The sequence below is a fragment of the Festucalex cinctus genome, chromosome 4 (genome assembly GCF_051991245.1).
Source record: "Festucalex cinctus isolate MCC-2025b chromosome 4, RoL_Fcin_1.0, whole genome shotgun sequence".
NCBI classification, from domain to species: Eukaryota; Metazoa; Chordata; class Actinopteri; order Syngnathiformes; family Syngnathidae; genus Festucalex; species Festucalex cinctus.
In genome coordinates this window covers 23,622,309-23,642,394 of record NC_135414.1, presented here as the reverse complement: position 1 = coordinate 23,642,394, position 20,086 = coordinate 23,622,309, and the positions used below count along the sequence as shown (strand labels likewise).

Sequence of the window (20,086 nt, the reverse complement as noted above, 5' to 3'; positions counted from 1 at the left end):
ATATACTTTATGTTTACCTCATGATAAATATATTTTACATCATTTCAGGCTCCTTGTGATACCAAACTGTTCTTAACAAGTCATGATCATTTTATTATTGTGAGCAAGTACAAATTTTGAATTCTTACATGTCACCGTTTCTAAAATAGGACATTTTTCTGGACTGCTTAAAAAACAAATAGTGAAAATTGAGAATATACCTACCCCATTCTCTTACCCTTTTGCATTGTTCAAAGCGATAGAGCTGCTGTGATCTTATAGTTGATGCTTTAATGTTGCAAACATAAAGCTGAGACACAACCCTGACAGCAGAATCAAGGAGGAGCAGACCAAATGAAAAATGAAGACGAGTCGGTGAGTATTGCTTTTTTTTAATGGTTATACTGATTTATAATTGTGGAGTGTAATAATTGAAATTGTAATTGCATTTCACAGCCCTAATTTCTGCCCCAAACAAACAGCGTACTGTCCCGGTTTCTATACCTTACTGTTTAGTTCCATTCCAGAGCACCACATTAAACAAATGGCTGCGTGCCCTATGCCATCAATATGCCAGTATTGATCTTGACAGTAACTCTGTGCCTTTGTGGCGGTGCCGTCACCTTGAGTCATGCCTGGAGATGGGCCAGGCTACTTGTAGCCAATTTGCGTCACACTAACAGCACACAGTGTTTTCTTAATAGGATTGTCACCGGGCTCGAATAGGGTCCGTGGAAACACGGTGCTTTCCCGAACTGCTTATTACTCTTAGAAAGTAGCTCCTAATGTATTCACTTATCAGCAGTAAAGTAGAAGCCACAGCACACGGAGCGAAACACGCTCATTAGTCTCCCTGTTTGCCTGCGAAGCCCCCACACCGCCCAAACACCAACGACGGCCATATGACGCAATGAAAAATTCACTCCCTTTGCGCGTGGGGCTACATCAATTTCAACATTTTTTGCAATCTGGGTCATGCGCAAGCCTTGCAATCGCACATCCACGCATCACTGTTAATGATCAAGGGGGTTCTTTTGTTCCTGCAGCAAGACGTGGATAAACAATCTTTTATCACTTGCTATGATTTAGGTCATTTTCATAAAGCACGTCTAATGCGATTGAAAGGATGTCAGCGGTTAGGAAATGGCGTCTGCTTGAAATGAAATCATAGAGGTGCCTATAGGACACATCTGCGCTTGTCGCAGCATTTCACCATGTACAACGAAATTACGCTGTACATGTGGTGGGTGGATGCAAGATGGGAGTAAACGAAATTGTTTGTTTTTCCCCCCCATCTGCTTTTGTTTTATTTTCTATACAGCATGTTGTGTATTTATAAGTCCAGGGAAATTGTGTTTGGAAATGCAATTTATATCTATAGGCTGAACCCAGGCTGTAAATTTCCATCAAAGCTGCATTTGGCAGCCATCCAGTGGCATTTTTGTCTGTTTGCACGCTTGTGTGCACTGTCACCAAAGTGCATCACTTATTTATGCTATTCATGCAAAGGGGAAATTGTATAATAACTGGCAGCTTTTCAATCACAGCCACACAGTCAAGACATAAAAATGACATTTTCAAGCACAGCTGTTAAACTTGGTATAAAGTCAATGCGATGATCAATAGAGCAAATGAAACAGTGATTGGGTTATTGGAAGAAATACCTGATCCAGTCTTACTAAATATTAATATCTATATCAGCTATGGACAATTTAGAGTCTTCAATGAATCGTGTGACATCACAATTTGGCAAAACTCCGACTAAAATCTTTACTGAACCGATATTCTCACCACTTGCACACTATGATGCCTACCTGGGATAAATAACTTTTGGGATTCTGGGGATTTTTTATTCTCCTCTTAAATGAGCACTAGACCTGAATAAATAGTTCTAAAATCAGAGGTTATGGTTAATTCAAAGTGACACTTGAACCAAGCATGTAAATGGATCACAAGGGTGTAATGTTCGGAGATGCGTGGGCTGGGCGTGCATTCGTTCACCCTTTTATTGTGCCGGAGGTGAAGTGATGAGGAGCTTCACAATGGGATATGCTGCAAAAATATAAATGGATAAAGGCATCTAAATCGTCACAGTGGAACCAGATAGCTACCTGATGCAATTTGTTGAACATGAAATTCAATTCATTTGGTTGCTCACAGCACCACCCTGTCTTGTTGTTTTATCTCATATTGGGAGCTTTGTGTATAGATTCATATAGCAAAGCAATAAAGAACGGCGCTCCGTAAATGACGTGTCTATATCCCCTGCGCTCTTCTATCGCTCTTACCTTGTTTTAATGCTGACATTTGTAGCTGCTGGAACAACTCCTTTTCTGCAAAGTACAGCAGGCCATTGGGACTTTCCACTCCCGAGGGCCATCGAAACATATTATATCACTCTTTAATATATGATGAAGCCTCGTAGAATTTGTTTCATGGGCCACCAATTCTCAATCCCAAGTCATGACCTCATTATGAAACAATATGAACCTGTCCTCAACTAAAACAAATGGTGAGTGTATTTTGAGTGTATTAGCTCCACTGCAGAAGTTGTTTTCAGGTAACCAGACATCTGTTTTTGCCCGAAACATCTCCTTTTAGGACCTAAAAATCATTAGTGTATGTATTCTTCCACTGCACTGTGGACGCTTCTGTCTCAGTCTTGCAGATGTTGGCTAGTCGACGTATCTATCAGTAATGGCAACAGCCATGATTTAACGGTTTGGTCACCTCGTGTTGCTTTAGTCCTTGGTTAGTTTGCATGTTAAAATCACCGCTGATTGATTGTCTTTGTGCAGATTTTGGTTAATCTACATGCCAATCATTAATGGTCAGAAAACTGAGTGATTGGTCACTTAGTTTTCCTGCACTCATTCGTTAGTTTAAATGAAAATCATTCATGACAGAACTCTGACTGGTCGGTTCTTTCCCACTTTCCTTCTGTGGTCAAAGGTTATTCAACATGTTAGTCAAAGCAGACAAAACCACGAAAGGTCCTTGCTTAACTTCTACTCGTCATGCAGATGTTGGTCAATGTCGACGAATCAATTTCTGAACAAAATTAATAAGACTCATTCTGGAACCAAAAAGAAGAAGACCCTTGGCAGAAAACAAATGGAAATCCTTTCCAAGGTCCATTGGGCCTAAGGAAGAAAACACTTACTGAGCTTCTGAGGAATACCTTTTTTATTATGACCCAAAACAAACCTTTTACAAATAAAATGGAGAACCCTACATGTCGATTCTACTGGAAGCACCACTAATTGTTCTTACAGCCCTACTTACCTGTCAATCATTCTAGGCAGCTTTGCTGATTGGTAGGTTGTGCCACCCATTTTTCATGCAGTCATTAGTTAATCGACATGTCCATCGTTATTATTTTGGTGAGCCTACATGTCCGTAGTTACACGTAGTACTCCCAACTAGACATATATCTATTTATCCATACATTGGTTAGTCTTTGTCTCAATCATTCCAGGCATAATTGAATATAGATGATTGTGTCACTCAGTACTCGAACAGCCATTGGTTAGTCTACACGTAATTAGTGACTGACTGCGTCTGTTCGAGCCAATATGTCAATCATTACCGACACGACAATATGACTAATTGTTTGCTTCTGTCATCTACATTGCTATTCATATCCAAGTGATAAACCTCAGCACTGTTTTCCCATTTCCCTTGAATAGAGGATATGGGCATTTAGTGGCCAAAAGGCACGTCCATAAAAGTGTATGTTTTTACCAACTGACATTTTCATTATATTTTAGTCTGTGGATACACTTGGCCTCAAGGGATTTGTTGTTTTGCCTTGCTGTCACATTATAGGTTATTAAAAACGTAGAGTTTCTTTAACTCACACCCCCTGACACAAAATGTTCTTTTGTTAAGATATGTCAGTTTAGCAGTATTTAAAAACAGCAACATAGGTGACAGCTAAAGTGTTGAGCTTTGCAGAATCAGTCATCTAATGACTTGACATAAACAATACTAGTAGCTTGACATCACATAGTCTGGAGTAGGGTAGTAGGGTAGTCCCAGAGTTTGGGAACCCTGGCCCAGCTTCAAAAGTGCTGTCCATTTTGATGTAGTGCTAACAAGATGAGAGGGCCAACCTATCAGATAAACATTAATCTAAAAGACAGAACAGTTTTAAGACTCCAGCCACTCGGACATGATGTGCAAAGGGATCGAAGATTTATATTTTCCTCTATCGAGTGACGGCTGGATTTATGTCACAGGGAAGCATCATTCACTGCGCACATAATCAGTTTTGTCGTCAGTTGACACGTCCTCCCCGACAACGTCACGACACAAAAACGGAAGTGCTTCATTCCGCGACTTCATAAATACTGCGGAACGAGAGAATGGAGCTTGTGCGGGAGAGCTTGATTCCGCCTGGCTGTATTAAAATAATCAATCTCATTACAAGCCTTCCATTTGCACCGACGGAGAGAGAATGAGAGCGGGAGAGGAGGAGGGAAAAAAAAGACACAAACATCAATGGGATTTTGAAAATATATTTACAGAGAGCGAGGCAGGGAGCGTATCGACAAATATTGGATTTTGCAGCGAGCAGAGCAAATGGGTCAGGGCAACACGGGGGAAACAATGACACAGGGAGAACAAAGAAAAACATCTGATAAATAAGAAGCAAAATAAGTCACATATCACTGTAGAAAGTAACATGGAGAATAAGACGCACTGTGCGAGTGACGGCACAAAAATAGGCCAACTTTCAACTTTCTGTTGGCTGCCTGGCTTTGCGCTTTGACTCAGTAGCCACATGAAACAAGACTCAACTCAACATGTAATTGTCATTGATTTGGGACAAGTGAATTTTGACTCAGGCCTGAGAGAAAAACATGCCAATAAGTGCTGATTATCCTGAGCACAGTGCCAATGACAAGAATTGTTTGTACGCAATTACAATGTGCTGTACCAGATAAGCTAGCAGTTAGCCTAGCTTTCTGTATAGACCCTTCCAGTGTGACGTCACGTTTGGTGTACAAACCTTGGTAAATAAATAAATAAATAAATAAAAAGATAATTAACAATGAACTAACTATTGATCGTCAATCTCCTAATTGGTATTGAGGATATTTCTGTCTGCCCGAAGCCAGCTGGGTTAGGCTCCAGCACCCCCGCCACCCTTGTGAGGAATAAGCGGTCATGAAAATGGATTGATATTTCTGTCAATTGTCCATCCTTACTGATTCCAGAAACTGTTCCGGGTCAGTGTTGAAAGCTGTGATAGACTACACATGAAGGCATGACTGTAAATTAGTACGACAATAGTAATTACCGCCACAGTGGAGTCCTGGGCCAATATGGCAGGTAAAGGAGTCCCTTCGCCCACAAATTTAAGGCTGTAATTATGTATAATTGTACTTTTTTTTTTCTTTTTTTTTTTTATCGTTTTCGTTGGTGGCCTCTGAGCTGCTCGAAGCACCTTGTTCCTCTCAAACGAGTCCTGAGGGACTTACCTTCATTTGCCCCACTCAGCACTTTCACACCCTCTGATGGAGCCCTCCGACTCATTATTATCAGGTGTGTGCGCTTCATTATTTTGCCGACTCCGCTGCTCCTCCGCACACCGTCACTTCACTTTGATTACATTTATAAGTTGTCCATGCATGGATACACATACTGCACCATTCTTTTCAGCATTTTCCACCTTTTTTTCAGCATGGGACGGCAAAGGCTCTGGAGATAGTATCAAAGCCATAACAGAGGCAGGACAAAACATATATGTACCAGGATAGGCGACTTAATGCTGAGACATAGATGTGAGATTTTGTCCCAGCCATCTCGTCATCTAATTATCTTGTTGCATGATGCTGTGAAAAAGACATATCAAAAGTCACAAAAAAATTAAAGATTTGACTTCCAGTGACCACATTTTCAAAATTAAAAACAGGACACTATTTATAAGATCTTATCAGGAGAAAATTATAACAAATGTAAACGCTAGTCAATCTGGTTGTGTTATTACTTTAGCTAATGCTCAATGCTATGTTGGTTGGCAGTCAACAGCTCTAAATAAGTCAGTACACTCACCATTTTCCAACCTTATTTACTCGGTCCCGGCAGCTATTGGAAGCTGGCTGTGGCATTTATTTGCGCCGATTCCGTATTGTAACATTGAAATTATGCCGCCAGAAAAGCTCAGCGGGCGTTGGGTCTGACCAGCAACCACAGGATTAGCGTAGCAGGGCTATATTTCCCATGATTCTTATACACGGAAGCAGGAAGTAGTTGTTCTTCAGTATGACGAATAGACGTCTTTTAGCATATTATGTTACAGTTCAAGCTTAGCTAACGCCAAAGGATTAACGGTGTTTCTTGGCTTTTCTCTGTGACCCTTATTCCACAAAGATGAACAAAGAGTATTTGTTTTGCTGTGGTAAAGTACTTTGTACACTTGTATGTCAGTTAATAATGCTGAGAGAGAGAGAGAGAGAGAGAGAGAGAGAGAGAGAGAGAGAGAGAGAGAGAGAGAGAGAGAGATATGCATGATGTGCATCTCCACAATTACACCTTACATGCTACATGTCAAAAAGTCAGAGATAAAACACTTCCAAGAGGCCCGGCCGTCCAAACATCATTTTAACAACCAAGCTTAGTCAACAAATTCCGTGGCACCTAATGAGGGAATGCCACTTGCACTGCACTTCATCCCCCTCTCACGTCGCGTACACTCGTGTTTCCGGGTGCTCGCTTCGAGGCAGAGTTACGCACCTGGGACAAGTCTTCTCCACCTAATAGGATTGATATGTCACCTGAGACTTGTAGCAATTTGCTGAGTAAATGCTTTGCCAGATTGTCTATTTGTAGCTTTACTCTCCCATTTCGCTTCCCTGAGGTGATGTCTCACATGCAGAGAAGTTGAATTTCAAATGAGTTTGTTTCCGCGACATACCTGCTGGAGACAAACAAACATCCATTTTGTTGAATTTAATGAAACGGTGAGACTGGAATGCTGACATTTTTCAGGAACCACTGGTATTTTTAAAGAGATTTTCAAACAGTGATCCCACATAGACTTCGTAAAACTGCATGTTGGCCATTTGAATTAAATTATAATTCAATATCACAGTATGAGGAAATAGCTGGAGAAAAAGAACTTTAATATCTTGTCTGACAAGAAGAGGTAAACAACAACAATAAATTATTGTATTTTCTTTAATTGTCTATTAGTTAGCATTTAGCAGGCTACATCCTGGTTGATGGAGGATTTTATTTCTATTTTAGATTGATAGCAAAAATACATTATACAGTCCCCATCCACTAACAAACTAGCACATAAGAAACCATAATAATAACAATTTCTGTTCCCAGTTTTTAATTATATATATATATATATATATATATATATATATATATATATATATATATATATATATATATATATATATATATATATAACAAGAGGTTTACAAATTTTATCTAGCCATCTGATTTTGAACTGAGAGGTCAAGAGGGCTAATAATTACATCTAGAAACCTCTTATGGCAATAATAATTGTCATCATTGTGATTATGCCCAGTTATTCTGAGAAGTAGGGAAATTCAGATTGTGGGAGAAGCTTCAAGTTGGATTTGAAGGCTGGATTTATTTTACAGTCCAGAGTGCTAACCATTATAACACGAAATGATAAATCTTTCATTCTTGTAGGGAAGATCCATGTTTGGTGCAGTAAGAAAAACATGTTGGGCCACTAGATTTTATGGACAGGGGAGGCTTAGACCCCCAAGAGATGAATAGGACGTGAGTGAATTTCACAAATAGCTAACTAAGACTGAGAAATTGTTTTTCAATGTTTTTGGACAGATTTAACAAAGATCAAATACTCTGTAAACATTTTTATATCTGCATCAGAGTCCAGCTAAACCTCAGTTCCCTGGGCGCAGGTAAACCCAGGTGAGCGTAAAACTCATTCCCGCAAAGATCCTGATCGAGTCACCACCAGGTTGAGGAAACCTGCAACATTGAGTGTTTTACAACATTCCAGCATGAATAAGTAATGTTAGCAATGTAGCTAAGATCTGCTTGTTTACAGTATAATGTCGTAAAGGGCAAGTCTTGTGCACGTTGAGGGGCCTTAAGTGTCCAGAGTCCTGTTACACCATGCACCGACTTTTGTTTGAATGTCAGTGTTTCTCAGTGATAAGCAAGGAGGAGGGGGAGGAAAGTAGCACAGATTTGTCGCGCTCAAACTGGAAAAGTGCAGGCGCAAAAGGCAAACTCTCTAGAGTTGATCTAATTCTAGGTGATCAACTCTGTAAAATAACACTTATTCTGGACACAATCCGAAAATGTTAAAAAAAAAGAATTGCGATTTAAAATGAACTCCCAGTAATTTAAATCTGGAATTTTAACACTCATAGGTATGCCGGATCATACTCCAGCTGGCTTCGGTTCGCAAAACTCCAGAAATTCCCAATGGCCACCACATAATACAATATTACATGTTTCCGTTGATTTTTCAGCTGCTCAATGTTTACGGGTATTAAAGAGACGCACAAGCTGACTTACTGGGGTTGTCATAGGACAGTGACAGCACGCCATTTCATGTCCCTTACAGCAAAGAAAGTACAGCAAGAGAGTCTGGTTGATTTGAGAAGTCCATCGGCAGCCGTGTTGTGGCAGAGGCCGGATCCCCGTGGTGTGAACATCGAGTTTGTTCCACCCTGCTGCCACCTCGTGAGCCTGGAGGTGGACGCCTCCATTTTCCCCCCCCCCCTCAATGCTTCATGCTTTCTTTCATGCCATCTGTGCCTGGATACTGGACATGGCTGTCAAGCAGGGCACAGAGGAGAGACGGTTCTGATACCCGCTTTCAGAAAGGATTAAAAGCTTTCATTTTTTTATGTGAGCAAACCTTGGGCAACGGCACAAACAGATATGACCTCAGCATCGACAATCCGGCTGGTCATGGATTTGCCTTTTTTTGGTTGTTGTTGTTGTTGCTAATACCATTAAAATAAATAAATGAAAAAGAGCATGAGATTTTTTTTTACATCGACTGCCAACGGTTCTCAGAAGGGTTGAATGTCTCAGTTTTAAAATATGCAAGCCTCTTTCCAACAAATTGAACGTGATGGTATGCCATTGGTGGATGTCACATTTTTCTTTTGGTTTTTCCAGGAGAAAAAGCACACAAGCCGCCGTTATCACATACATTTCCCGACAGCCTGGTCTCTTGAACACACAATATACGAATCTCTCTACCTTTCTCCAAATTATCATGTCAACCAGCTGCCAAGCTTTTCCTGTCATAGTCCCAATTTTAAATTCCCCACTTTCAGGTCTCGACTACGTGCTTTCCTCTCCTCCTTCTGTCTATGAACACAATTTCCACCTGTCCTCCATCTTTGACCCACAGTCGCAGAATTTCTAAAAGTGCGCTTAACGGCACCGATGGTGGTCGTCAATTCAGGCTGTGACCGATCGGCTATGGAATTCTTAGGATGAACACTCGTAATTCTTTGGCAAAGTTTTAAGCTGAATACCCTTTCTGATGCAACCCTCTGCAATTACTCGGGCTTGGGACTGGCCGACAGTTTGCCCTGGTTTGTGCCCCCCATAGGGCTGCATTAAGGAAGATTTATTTATATAGCACTTTTCATACACAAGGTAACACCATATGCTTTACATGATGAAAAGTACATTTAAAAACAAAGTTAAAAAATAAAAGAGTGCTTAATAAAGCAACATACAGTGCAAGAAAGTGATTAAAAATATTTTAAACATGCTTTAAAATTGCTCAATTATAAGAATGTTGGCCTGGACATGAAAGATTCACACTTGGAGCTGGATTCAATTCTGTTAGCAGCCTATTGTCATTTGTGTGCAGCATAACAGCTAAATACTGCATCGCCATGTTTGCTTTTAACTCCAAGTCGGCAGACCTCAGAGCCCTACTGGGTTTATATCCCATTACAATTTCTAGCATTCAGGAACTCAACTTTTCATTGATTCATAGGCCGGTAGCAGAACTTTAAATTCTATTGTTTTCCACAGTTGACTGGGAGCCATTTTAAAACCTTTGGCACACAAATAGGCTCTGGTCACTTTAGAAAATGTTAGCTTTCTTTCAGGGAACTTGGTTTTCTAAAACAAAATAAGGACAATCAGCAGTGTCTTTGCTTATCTTCAATGTAGTAAATGCAGGGTGACAAAAAAAAAAAAAAAAAAGTCAAAATAACTTTTTGTGTTCACTACCGTGTATCATCATGGTCTTTGTCTTAGGCAGTAATAATGGTTTGAAAGGGCAGGAAGTTCTAAACATACTATTTTGAATGGCGGTGGGTATAAAATGTTTGGAAAATGTTCGACTGTGTGAAATCTTACAGCCACTGATTGAACTTGCATTGATATGAGGCAATGTAGATTGAACAAGTTCGATGTAAGACCTCAGAGCAACATTATTGTCACACATACAACACTGGCATGGAGATGGTTTCGTCAAATAAAGTCTTTTTGTCTTTACAATCTTTGCTCATCTTTCAAAACAAAACGAGCAAGGTTGTTTAGAGACACTTGTTATAGTACTTTGCAGAGAATATCACTGTATTAAATATCCAAAATTATGATTAAAGTGGAGATACAAGGTTTTCATCAGAAAAAAAAATTATACATGGTAGATACAAACCAAAAACAACACTCTTACAAAAGAAGAGGCGAAAGCTCTCCTTTGGCAACATCACCCACGGCTGTCATTTTCTTTTAATCCAACAATAACAGTCAGTATGCGGCTGAAAAGTTTCCTTTTCATCTCATGCTCAGGCAAAATAGGACGGCCGCCAGCTACTTGTGTTTCTTGCATCCCGAGATCAGCTTGAGTCTCACTAATCTGGAAGAAATCAAAGATTAGCATTTTGGAGTGGTTCGCATTTGCCTCTGAGACCGCTGACTCAGATGTTCCCCCAGCCCTCCAGAGACAAATCTGTCTGGCACATTTCATATTCCACACTGTAAAGATAAAAAAAAAAAAAAAAAAATCACACATTTTAACTGAGTATGTACATTTGCGCTGACGTATGCCGAAACGGAATTGATGGGGACACCACCTCGGCGCTAGTAGGGCCATGACCGATGAAACAATTGACTGTGCGGTGAATATTTCAAAGTCGTGAAAATCCTTCTTCATGGCAGAGCGTTTCAACACGACTTAATCAACCAAAACAAATCCCCCTGCTCCCCTGTTTCCGTGGCAAAATAAGATGAATCGTTGCGCAGAAGATGTTTGAAAAAAAAAGTGGAACCTCTAAAGCAGAACTTTATCAATCAAGTAAAATTTGGGAGTTCCCAATTATCTGGAAAAATATGCCATGTGTGATGTCAACAAATCCTCATACACTTCAGCGCAGCGTTTTCTGCGTTTTCTTTTACTTTTTTTTTTTTTTTTTTTGTAATACTAATGAGAAGAATGAATTTTTAAATACAAGAGGGAAGAAGGAATTTACCACAACATTGGAAAGGATCTGTCTACTAGCTACTATATTAGCAATTAGTTAACTATTAAATACATACAACTTTATTTGACCAAGTAGATTCTAGTGTAAATAGCATTTTTGCTTGAAAGCATAATGGCTTATCCTGGAATTGACATGATCGGAGAAGCTTGTATTATTAATTAATTAAATTAGAGGGGTCAAATTGAATCAAGTAATCAATAACTATTTATTTTGAGTAATTGTTTAGAGGCATACTTCATCTTAAAATTGTCCAAATCTCCTGATTTCATCCTCTCTACAGTAATTCTCTAATTTCTGTAGTCATTCATGAAAGCTGATTGATTATATTTAGTTTTTAGCCAAAATAAGAGATTTGTAAACATGATGACAGTGATTTTACTTTGTAAAATAATGAGTTATTTTCAAAAAGGTTGGTGAGTTGTGTTTAGTGAAGTCCGTTCTTGTCAATCAAGGTGTGGCTGAATATCGATGACATCATTTTTCATGCGGGTAGGGACGCATACTAGAAGAGGCGACAGCTTGGGAGGATGTAAGATAGCTCGCCTCCAAATGTGCTATTAACTTGCAAAAACCCAGGTCGGCTCCAGAAAAAGGCTGGCTGTCTATGAATGTGATAACGTTGCTGCCTTGTTGGGTTGTTAGCTTAGCGCCGTTAGCTTAGCGCCATTAGCTGCTGCTTCACGTTAGTTCAAAACGGTTTAGCCGCGATGATGGATTTTCAGGTGAGCAAAAGCCTTCTTTCCCCCTCTTAGAATCCTTGCTGAAAATGTTTCGATCTTCTGCCTTGGAGAAAAACGACCACACTGGTGAAGAGGACATGTTGATTGCTACGTGCTAGTTCGCTACTACAGTAGTGTGGGCCAAGCTTCGGTTATGCTAAGCTAGGCGGCCGGTCTACGGGAGCGAGAGGTGCGATAGATGACGTAATCAACGTAACTGGTCTATACATGACGTGAGCAGCGCAACTTGGTCTATTGTGATCTGCTCACGTGCCAAACAGTATACAGACTTTAAATCTATCTGAGCTTTTTATCGGCTAAAATGTACCTATTGGGTAGATAAAAAATGACGGTCGATATTTTATCGGTTCGATAAATATCGTGCATCCCTGATTAAGACTTTCCAAAGCCCAGCATTTAATCCACTTTGGTGAAAATTGGTTTTAAATTAGAACAACTTGGAAATCAAGCAGCTGATGTTGGCTTGAACAGTTGAAATCATAGCCCCCCCTGCCCCCCCCCCCCCCCCCCCCCACTTTGACCTATATTGCATTACTTCAAAATTCTACTGATTTTCTAGCATTGGGTAATTAAGTACAATTCTCCTGCCTTGCTCATCAGTGCCCCCGATGGTTGCGTAAATGTGTGCTGAGTCAGATGTGGGTGGCCCTGGACATCTAGCAGCACAATTTCAGCGCCCATCTTCACCGCGCGTGCCAGTTCCCTGCCAGAGGCCCAACCTCATTAGCTGTATTACCGAGATCAAACAGAGAGGCCGAGCAGCGGAAGAAAGCGAATCTGCTGTCCCCTCTCCAAGAGGAAGTGATGAAAGGCAGACATTTAGCAAAATGGGGGCGGCAGAAGACATTGTGCAACTGGTTCGGAGTTTGAAGGGCGTGTGCTTTGATACTGCGGCTATTTTAAAAAGAGAAACATGCAGCGCTTTGATGGCACCCACGAGGCCTTGTCAAGCACAACCCTGCAAAAAAAAAAAAAAAAAAAAAGCAGCACGGTTCATCGCTCTGCGGTTCCACACCTCCTGCAGGGGAAGATATTTGGGTTGGGTGCATCGTCACAAGGCCAGGCGGCAGGGGGGGTGACTTTGGCCCGCTGAGCCCTGCGATGGCAAATTGGTTGTCGGGATGTGGAACCCGAGCTCGTTGTTGGCGACAGCAGCTGTGGAAGATGGAGCAGCGGCAGCGTGATTGAACTGGACTCACCTCTATGCGCATCAATGAGTAAAATTCTTAGCAGCGACTTTGTAGGGTAAAAGGCAGTGGGCAGGCAGGGGAGTACCGGCATGGTGACTTTCCACCTTGAAATGACATGTTATTCGGGGGAACTTCTCACTGTGTAAAAATGCCAAACAATATTAAAAAGGAGACATTGATTGACTTTTTACCTGCTTTTATCCAAATAGTTGCGCCTGTCGGGTAGGGATATAACGATATCCAATGCAAGCACACATCGATCAGGTTCCCCTTCATCTGACAATTAGCACAGATTTTAAACATAGAAGGTCAAAACATCCCTAATGAAAATTAAATTGCACCAATAAACTAGCCACTAGAGGGTGCTAGAACTGCACAAATGGAAATCAACCTGACTTTTTTAACAGATGTGTTCCTTTAAATATTGTGAACATGACGACGACGATATTGTGGCAGTTTTAATATCACAATATTGCCCTTATCGTTACATCCCTACTGTCGGGTGCCTGCCCACTATTCAAGATTGAAATTACACAATTAAGGACAGTAAATGCTCCCCAAAAACTGTTTTGAATGAAGCCAAATTGGATGAAAAGGCTACTACTCTTACTTCTGTTCATTTTTTCACCCGTAAACCCGATATCAATATCTTGAATTGGGGGATTTTTTTTCTTTTTCAATAAAGAAGGGTTCAATGAATGTGCATAGGAAACTGTTAGGTTAGTACCTCCAACAAAGTGGCTGATCTATGGATTTAACATGTTTGAATGAATGGTGCTGCACAAATAAACACGCTTTGCCTTCCTTTTCAACAATGGAGAAAGAAAGTATCTCAGAAAGTTTTCAGACTTCAATCTTTTACAACCGATCACATATTTTGAAAAATAGCTTGTCCAAATATCCTTGCTGTGACACGTGCGCCTCTCAAGTGATATTGTATTCCGTCCGTGAGCTAACTAGTTTGGCTTTCTCGGGGCCCTGCGGCGCCGAGCCGACAAGCACTTCCCTGGAAGCCCTCCAGTAAGAAGAAGCCCCGTTGAAAAATAGTGAATAGATTTCCAGAGCATCATCAGCATTGATGGAGAGGCTTTAGTTGAGCAGCCGGGTTGGACAGCAGTGGCTTTGGAGTAGGATTTCATTAGGGCAATATGGTGATGCGGACCTCTGGGATGGAGTGAAGAGCACGCTGGACTGCATCATCACTTGTGGCCTTGACAGCTTTGGACTCGAGCATCTTACTACTATAGACACTCGTTTAATTAAGTCCTCCCTTGCTTTTAGAAACTCAATTGATGAGATAATTGGCTAGTAGATGGGGTCTCTGGGCTAAATGACTCCTTTTAAGTTAACCCCCCCCCAATATGGGGTGTGTGAAACGATAGCGGTTATAGAGTCTCTGATGCGTACAACCATCAAATCAATTCATACATGTTTTCAAGGGGAATGTGCAAGCTCATCAGACTGAAACTGAGCAAAAGTGTCTTTGCAGAAATGTCCATTAAAACGCAGCATTAAGGGAAATGTGCTTAGTTCACGATGAAGCTCAAGTTCATTGTAATTTAGTCTACTTTATTACCCTTCTTTTTTCTGTAGATAATAGTGAAATAACTATGAACTCTTCATATCTCTCCTTATGCAAGGCTGACACATGCACGACTTTTGGCCACGATCTTGTCGTGGCAAGTCGTGCCATTTTGGGGCACGAACTGGGAGGTTCCCGCACTGTTTATGCATAGTTCGAGTTCACAAAAAGTTCACGAATGCGTGACCATTCGTGTCCACATTGACACGAACTGGCACGAGGAGTTCACGCATAGTCGCGCATAGTTTGGCGCATAGTTTACGCACTTCCCGCATTTGCACGGCGAGTTTGCGCAATCAGGATGGTGTCGTGCCGACTTGGGCACGCCATATAAAAAGGGGGTCGCCCCCAACCCCTATTCGTGGCACTTCGTGACAGTCGTGGCATGGCGCATCCTTCCCGCATTGTCCCGATGAGTTCACGAACAGTTCTTGTAGTTCACGACAATAGTTCAATAGTTCACGACCCGGTCGCGAAATTTTGTCGTGACAAAAGTTTTGAACATTTAAAAATTTTTGCCCCGACATGGCACGCAGTCAAGACGGGTTTACACACACTTGACGCCACTTTACGACTAGTTGGCGCACTGGCACGACTCAAGTCGTGCCAATTCGTGCCACAAAAAAGTGTCAACCTTGCATTAATTGCAATTTTGATGGAAAATTCTCCTTCTATTGCTGAAAATGAAGTTCTGTATTATTTAGAAGATTATTGTGACTTGTGTTAAAAAAAAAAAAAAAAAAGTGAAATCTTTGACAAATCAATCTTTTCTCAGCGCCAACATCAAGCTCCGCCTCAAACTATTATCCCCCCAGCCTCCATTCACTTTGTTCTGTTTTTCTGATTTTAATGTGAAATATTAATCCACTATCAATGGTTCTCACGCTGGGGTTCCCGGGCCCCCAAGGGTCCATGAATCATACAATTGGGGGTCTGCCAAATTGTTGACAATAAATTTGAATGGCATTTTATTCAAAAACGTGCATATGCAAAGTACATAATGGGAACGGCACATCTATAAAATAAACAACACTCCTCTCTACCTTGAGTTTTGGCCAATTAAAACCTTTAATATGATTGTGACGTATCACATACATCTCCGCATGAATACAGGTTTTGTTTATTTATTTATTTTGTATATATGAGGGGCTGGACTCGCTCCTAAAATAGTCATCCTCTAATCGTGCCGACGTCAGTGAACAAATTCTGGTTGGATTGGAAATTTAATAGGCCGATGACGTAGTTCCCAGACAATAAATAATATTTGACCTATATAGTAAGTAGTACTTAATACAGTAGATAGCGGCGGAGACCATACATATATGAGCAATAATTAGATGTTTGGCTCCAATAGAACTCATAGAATTTTTATTTAGCAATATTGATGCAGATTAGTTTGTTACAAACATCAGACTTGCAGCTATGATACAAGCCAAATGTTATAATTGGGACTTTAAGACCATCGTGGGACGGCAGCCACTCAGAGGGAAGGATCTATGTATTGATATCTGTGCGGAAAAATCAAAGCAGCTATGTTTTTATGCTCTTACCTACTTACTATAAATCTTTTATTGGTTCTGGTTGAATCGCTAGCTCTGATCATTGTGAGAGTTGGGCTGAACAATATTTCACACTTTGCCATGTTTTTTTTTTTTTTTTTAAGAAATAGGAATGAGTAATAAGCTTGTCAGCAACTGCTTTGAATCTTCGGCTTTAGTTTTTTACATAGTTAATCATTAATAATATCACGTAACCTTTCATTATTCATTTCCTTGTGTCTGTAGCATCGGTAAGTAGCGATAACACAAAGACCGAAAACGATCTTAGAGGAGAGAATTCAAAAATCCAGATCTCATCCGCTGAAAAAGGCTGCAAAATGTAGTTGTGGAATGTCAAGTCATAAATACTGCGCAGTCCTGGTTGCGACTGTAAATCCTGATGAATTTCACACATAAGTAGGTCACGCATCAGAGCTGCACACTCGACACACTGAGTCAGCATCCCTTAAAATTGCCTGAAACTTCCCAACCGATCACAATGTAGCAAATCAATCCAGACATACATGAAAAAAAAAAAAACATTTATTCAATCTCTATTCATCTCACATAATGCGGCTACTTTGAGACGATTCTTATTACTGTTACTAATGTGCAATCTTGGCACAAGTTTTTAACCCCACTGTGATATTCAAACACCCCCTTTGCATATTTCAAAGAGCCAGGCGTAGTTATTCAAATACGGATACGACGGAAATGAAAATGCACCAGCACGCTTCCGCACCTAAGGCGACAAAGCTGCGCTCCGTTTCAACAGCGGAACTGCTCATGCTCCCTTGTGTGTTATTGCAGCGATGGAACTGTACAATGATCCTAATGCTATAATACACAACGCAGCATGGCGGCAATCGTGTTTGTCGATTTGCTGTTGACACAACATTAGCGCTACATCACAACGAATGAAAAATGTGCTTTTAAAACTTGTTAGTTTTTCCAACTTGTGTATTGTAACAGACAAAACTGTTGGTGACTTCCATTAAATGGTTTGTAATTTTGTCCAATTTGGCAAAGACAAGTAGACATTAGAATATGAAATACAGCATATTTTATGAAGTGCCCCTTATATATTTATTCAACAATAGTGAATGCATTTCTTCATTTTGCATCTCTGAGCTTTGCCATTTCTACATTTCTCTACTGCGGCAACCGTGATTATTTTTGTTGTTGTTGTTGTTGGCGCTCTTACAATCGCAAATGATCCCATTTTAAACATCGGACTAACATTAAATATTTTTCCCAATTCACCAAGCCATCTTTTCAGACCTCATTGATTTAATAAGTAATCTACCTTACTTGTCACCAGAAATTCCCCCTTTTCCGTGTCTATGCTGACCTTTTTGCTGAACATTTGCTATTCACGGAAGGAATCTCATCAGCGCACACAAACGCGTGTCGCCGAGAGGTGCTTCAAACCAAAAATATGGGGGGGGGGAAAACAAAAACTTTTTTTCCTTAAATACGTTTTCGCCTTGCACTGAAAGAAGAGCAGGGGAAGACATACTACATGAATAAAAAATAAACAGTTTGTAAAGCATATATTATTGATTCATTATATATTTAGTCTCTCAATTCAATGAGCTGAAACAACATAAAAGTCCCACATGAATATCATGATCAAAATCATCATATGGAACAGTTCACAAAATTCACAGTTCGGTTCAGTTCTCGGCGTTGTGCTCGCGGTTTACGGTGCTTATGATTTGGCAGATCTAAGGATGTTCAAACTCTCTGTCATTGTCATACAGTCTCAACTTGTAATATTTGTCACCACTTCTGCTTTTTAAAGTCTGTCGCAATTTCTTTAGGACATGAAACTTGCAGTTTCTGCTCTTGATTACAGTGCACCAGCCATCTTAAGATGTAAAAGCAACCATAAGTATTATTATTTATTTATTTTTTTAAAAACCTTACCAGGAATGCACCTGCAATGTGTTTTGCTTAGATAAGGGTTGCATTGGATGTATTAATCTTTAACTGTGATCACACTTAGTCTGGTACTCTGATCCGGAACAAATTTTAAAAAAGAACTATCGATGTTGCACATTCCTAAAAACTAAAGAGTTAGGCTGTTGCATGTGCATGTGTATTTCTTATAATACATTTTCTTATTCGAGAATTTTTCCTTTATAATGTTGTTTTCTTGTATTTCATTTTAAATGGCTTTTTTTTTAAATTTTTTTATTTAGTCGTACACACCAATACTAAATACATGTTGACCACCAAAGATGGCACAGATGAAGCAGTTCCCATTTACAGGCCTTGATGGCACCATTCAGCAATATGTAAATATCATTTCCTGTGCATGCAGAAATGTATGCATGGTTCAATGACTGTGGAAAACATGATTAATGGTATCCTTCCTGGAACATTTCCATTCCGGCTGATATGTATCTTGCCATGAATTATTCTTGTTTTTTTTTTTTTTAAACTTGCATTTGTATGTTACATACTAATCAGATAGTATTCAGTGTAAGTCATAGCAACATATTTTTGCTTTATATTGACTTTAGCAATGGCGCATACGGCAGAATGCAAATTATTCAAGCATGCCTTTATTAAAGAGAAAAATGAACCCATATGTAAAATAGGCCATTGATCACTGTGCCAAGGAACGTGACAAGATATAATTTGCAATAGAACAAGCACACTTCCAAAGTTACCACTTTCAACAACACTAACAACACATGGCTGAACGGATTCTTGCGTCACCAGTTTTTGTGACGTTTCTACCCCTTTTCTTTCCACATGGCTGAACTATTGATTCTGTAGCATTAGTAGCTATATGGTCAGTTGAGGGGCCAGGAATTCGGATCGATACTTGCGTGACGGAAAAAGCTGCTCATTTGTTGAGCGTATTCGTCAAAGTCACATCATTGTAACATTTAAGCTGATAATAAGCTAATGGAACACCCATGCTAAAGCTAGCATATCCATTTGCTGTGCCTTTGGACTTGATGTATCAGTGTTAGTTTTTTTTCTAGTTGCCCTCCATCTTGTCTTGATAAAAGCTGTGTAAACACAGGAGAACCTCCTTTTCCTCTATTGTTAGTGAGCGTGTCCTAGATCAGCATGATGCACCGCGGTTTTCACAGTTTCCTGCTGTGCTGTTTTGAAATGGAAAACCGACCACCCCAAACAGTACCATCTGTTAGAAATGTAGTGTACAAGGGTTGACATTCCACTTTGGTGGTGAACTGACACTAACTTGACCATCGCCACACAGCAACAGGTTCACTATTTACCGCTAACGAGACGCTTTGCATTTGTGACATCATTCCCTTCGATGGAAATGTGAAGTTGCCTCACTATGTTCAAGCTGTATGTACCAGAATTTCCCTTTCTTACATGCTCCATATTGTAATTTGTTGAGTGTGGTTAGGAATCACGTGTCCTCCTGTATTTTATTATTTATTAGTTTTTAGTTTTGTTGTATGCACATTATACATAATGCATAATTGATCACCATGGCTGGGAAGTATGTGCTGTTTATTCATTTTTTGTCAATTTTTTCTCACTGCTGCAACTGCCTTTATGGGGTAAAGTGCTGCTCGTTGAA

At 40.1% G+C, this 20,086-nt stretch overlaps 1 protein-coding gene across 3 annotated transcripts in view; it reads left to right on the top strand.

Moving 5' to 3' along the window:
- The first annotated feature begins 302 nt into the window (after positions 1 to 302).
- insyn1 (inhibitory synaptic factor 1) overlaps positions 303 to 20,086 on the top strand; it is a 148,450-nt gene continuing 128,666 nt past the window's right edge. For 2 of the 3 annotated variants that reach the window (XR_013283268.1, XM_077519780.1), the window contains exon 1: positions 303 to 354. The gene's annotated coding sequence lies outside the window, so the exon portion shown is untranslated. The remainder of the gene's footprint in view (positions 355 to 20,086) is intronic. The other variant, XR_013283271.1, reaches the window with a different exon arrangement.